A 4,263-nucleotide genomic window follows, 5' to 3' on the forward strand; every position below is an offset into this window, starting at 1 on the left:
ACACCTAGATCTATTCGTGTTTTATGCCTAGCTAAGGGCGTTAAACAATAGCACTTGTTGGGAGGCAACCCAATTTTATTTTATGTTTTTGCTTTTTAGGTTTCTTTTTTTCTTTGAATAAATCATCTAGCCTCTGGTTAGATGTGGTTTTGTGTTTTAATTAGTGTTTGTGCCAAGTAAGACCTTTGGGATAGCTTACGGTGATAGTTGATTTAATCTTGCAGAAAAAAACAGGAACTTTGCGCTCAGTCCCACAATTGTTTAAAATCACAGAACTGTGATAAAATCCTGAATGTTTTCCAATAGATTTATATACAAATTGCCCCTGCTTTCCTAATATTTCATAAATTTTGGAGTTAGAGAAGTATGCGAACTATCCAGATTGCTACAGACTGTTCTGTTTTAACAGATTCTGTTTTTTGCATGTTGTTTGCTTATTTTGATGCATCTATGACTAGTATTGTAACGACCCGGATTTGGCAAGATCCAAGTCTCTGTGCTTACTGTGCTATCCCTGGATAATAGCTAGCACACACAGTAACAAAAATGAATATCAGTAAGACATACATCATTCTACTACAACGGTAGATCCAGATATATATAAATCATACCTTAGGCACAACTCTAGTTGGCAGATAATACAGCGGAATTATACGTAGTCACTAAGTTAGGCTCCATCAACGCCACTGGGCTCGTTGAGTGTAGACCATAACCCTATCGTCTCTTAACCTGTCGAGATCTGCACATGACAGGTGCAAATGAGTACGTGGAATGTACTCGCAAGTTGCAAAGGAAAGTATAACAGATTATATATGCAGGGTAAGTATTGGTGGAGGTTTCCTTTGCATAAAGCCTATTTTCTCCTATAGTAAATTTTGTAAACTTCTTTTGAAATAGAAATAGTTTTTAGTATAAAAGGTAGGAGTGAGACACTTGGATATACGCACCAGTGCTCATTCTCCAAAAATAGTTTAAAACATACATAAGGTTGAAGTGAAACACATTCACTGTGCTCATTCCTCAACTTTAACCCCTAAAACAGATTTTTAGAAAAGAGAGGGGAGATTCTTCTTCAGTCCAAGTCTTCAGTTGCTCAAAATTGCCCGTAACCGGGGGCACGACTAATCGATTAGGTTAAACCCTCTGCAGAGTCGTACACGTTCCCCACATGACACAACCAACCCCGTTTATCGTTACACACTTGGGTGTACGACTAGGAGGAGGTTCTGACGAAGCCTTTCCGTAACAGCCCCCTATACCACCAAGCCGCCTGCAACTTCGGCACGAAGGCCTCTCTCCGATGGCGGTCCTGGGGTAGGGTTTCCCGTTAGTACTAAGCTAAGCCAGAGCCCATAGTAGCATGCAGCTGTACTGGAAGCTACATCAAACTGTACTTGGAAGATCTCAGTCCCCTGGACGACAATCCCCACCAAAAAACCTGTGTGCAAGACCCCAGTCGGGCGCATTCACTGCATGACCCCGATGGGCGCAATCACTTGTAGACGCTCCCGTACCATTCCGCGCAGGGAGTAGAAGTAAAATAGTATATAGTTTTGTTTTCCTAAAGTTTTCACAAAATGTTGCCCCAAAAGAGGCAAGTTTAAAGGTTTAAAACAATTTTGGTTTTCATCCCACCCATTTTGTGGAAGCGTGGCCAAGCATGGTTGCAAGTCTTGAACCTATGGCTCTAGCTAGTAATAAAACTTGTAAATCTTTTATAAAATATGCATAGTATTAAAATATAAAGGAATATGCACAATATGAGAACATAGGTCAAAGCATGATCAATTTGCAACTTGCCTGTGTCTTGAAGTTGATTCCTACTTGTTACCGTCACTCCTTCACTTTATGACATATCTAGCTATAAAACAAAATACTTCAACACACAACAAATCCAAACAAAGATCCAAATGAAAGATGCAATCAACAATATAAATACATCCTTATGATAATTATCGAGTCATGACTATGGTTGAGATAAGAAGTCTCTTTGGATGGGAATATGTCATAGATTTTATTCTAGGGTCGGTCAAGTTGGTTCAAGTGAAGATCATGGTGTCAATATATAGAATGATTGAGAGACAAGTTTTGATAACCAAATTTCCATGAAGAAACTATTTAGAATATTAGACTTGTGGTCGACTATGGGAATTGAAAGTCATATGAGTTTAGGGAATTGGAACTAATAATTTACTAACTCCAAATATTTGTGTGGTGGTAACCTATGACCAGAGAGGTTTCTACCGATCATCTAATGGTTTTAACAATGAAACAAATTTTAGTTTAATTAATTTATTAATGGATGATTAAAGAAGGTCAAAGTTACGGTATTGTGCTAAAACCGTAACTAAACCTTACTGAAAATTTATTCTACGAGTTCTAGAAGATTGGTATGGTTCCAAGGACCAATTTTCATATTAAAATGTTTTCATATGATTTACGGAATAAAAGACATAGTAAAAATACTCAATTTACCATTTAAATCAAGACTAAATTTTAACTTGCCAAAAATTGAGGTCTCAAATTTTTATAATAAACTAGATGTTCTAAGCAACTCAGGGATATCTTATTTATCAAATTTGGATAAGTAGATCAAAAGATATGAATTTCTAAAGATTGGACATTTTTCTGGAAATCAATTACGGGATTAAATTTGATCTGCCACGTGTTGTATTTCTGTTGGCTGATACCTCTTCACATCTAATATGCACAGAGGAGACCGTGGGTTGTTGGATCTAGATCCAGTGGCCAAGAAAAGAGGAGGAGGAGGCTCACCGGAGTTGAACGACTAGGTCGCCGGAGACGGGCGGCGTGGCTCGGACATGGGGAAGATCCGGCGATGGAGCTTGTTCTGGTGTCCGGTGAGAGCGGGACGACGTAGAGGGCGTGAGGCAGTCACGAAGGACACGGAGAGGTGCTCGTCCCCGTCCTCAAGCGTCGTGAAGATGCCGCCGGAGTTGCTTGGAGCTCCGGTCGGTCGCGATCTTTGCGGAGGTAGTGCTCCAGCTGGATGTTTGAGGGAAAGAACTTGTTAGGGAATTCGCACGGAAATAACTCGCCCAGGGTAGAAGTTTGGGCGCGAGGGGCTTACTGCAGAGGTCGCAAGCTTCAACAGAAGAAGGCGGCGACGCTCAGCTCCGACGAGAAATTGCTCGGGAGTTGGAGGGCTTTGGAGAGGGGCTCGTGGACTGGGAGGTGCGGGGTGGAGAGGGGTTCCTTGGGGTCAATTTATAGTGGCCGAGGGAGCCGGTACGGGGAGATCAAGGGAGCTCAATGTGGCCATTAATGGTTGTTTGTGCATGTACGTTTCGTGGATCCGTTCGATGAATTAAAGTAATAATGTTAAGTTTTTTATTCCCTGAATGGATTCTTCATATTGTTCTCCACATTTTTCGTGCAGACACCGGAGTGAAACGGACAAGGAATTAAATGTGAGGAGGAAAGGGATGGGAGGAGGCCATGGCTGTTCCTGTTCTGTTCCAGCTTCAGAAGAACATACAGAGGAGGAGGAAGAAGGCCAGCGCCTGATATGGGCCTAAGTGGGAAATTTGGCCCAAGAGCAAAAAGGAACAAGAAGAAAAACAAAAGACATGAAGAGATAGATGGGCTGACATAAGGAGGCTTAGAACAGAATGTAGTTAGCTACTTTTATCCACACTACTATATGAGTATAATTGAATTACTCAAAAATTCAATTTAGAGTTTTGCAAATTCACAAAAGGATAATTTTGCCATATTTAAATATTTCCATTTTTTGGAGAAGTCACATTATCTCCTCTCATTAAGTTTATTGGAAACATTTAAATGGCATTAAAATTCTAAATAAGATATAATTTCAAATGGAACTCCAAACAAAATATTCACACCACATTTGAGAAAGCCCTTTCATTCTCACTCCATCCATTTGAATGTGGTTCGAAAATATTTCAGAAAGTTCAAAAGTAAATGGAATGCCATTGAATAAACCTTCCAGCCATAGCTTTCTTTATTGGATAAAAAAATGTTATCCAACTTTTATAACATGGTTTAAAAATATTTAAACAAGGACTTAAAAGTTTTAAATTTCCCCTCAAAATCATAGCAATTCAATCAATATAATTTTATTATTAACATTCCAAAATTTAGAAAATTTTGGGATGTACAAGTATCGGGGGGTATGAACCATGGAAACGTTGGAATATAGTAGATATTAGACCAATATAAATAAATAATGAGTTCACAACAGTACAAAAAGTGGTGATTTATTTTCTTATACTAACGGAT

General features: G+C 39.3%; 1 long non-coding RNA gene across 1 annotated transcript; it reads right to left on the bottom strand.

Moving 5' to 3' along the window:
• Positions 1 to 1,800: 1,800 nt before the first annotated feature.
• LOC120975735 (uncharacterized) lies at positions 1,801 to 3,703 on the bottom strand. The gene is made up of 3 exons (XR_005771277.1): positions 3,092 to 3,703; positions 2,776 to 3,006; positions 1,801 to 1,861 (listed from the first exon to the last, which is right to left on the bottom strand). It is a non-coding gene; the product is annotated as an uncharacterized lncRNA (long non-coding RNA).
• Between the last annotated feature and the right edge of the window lie 560 nt (positions 3,704 to 4,263).

The sequence above is a fragment of the Aegilops tauschii genome, chromosome 3 (assembly GCF_002575655.3).
Source record: "Aegilops tauschii subsp. strangulata cultivar AL8/78 chromosome 3, Aet v6.0, whole genome shotgun sequence".
NCBI lineage: Eukaryota > Viridiplantae > Streptophyta > Magnoliopsida > Poales > Poaceae > Aegilops > Aegilops tauschii.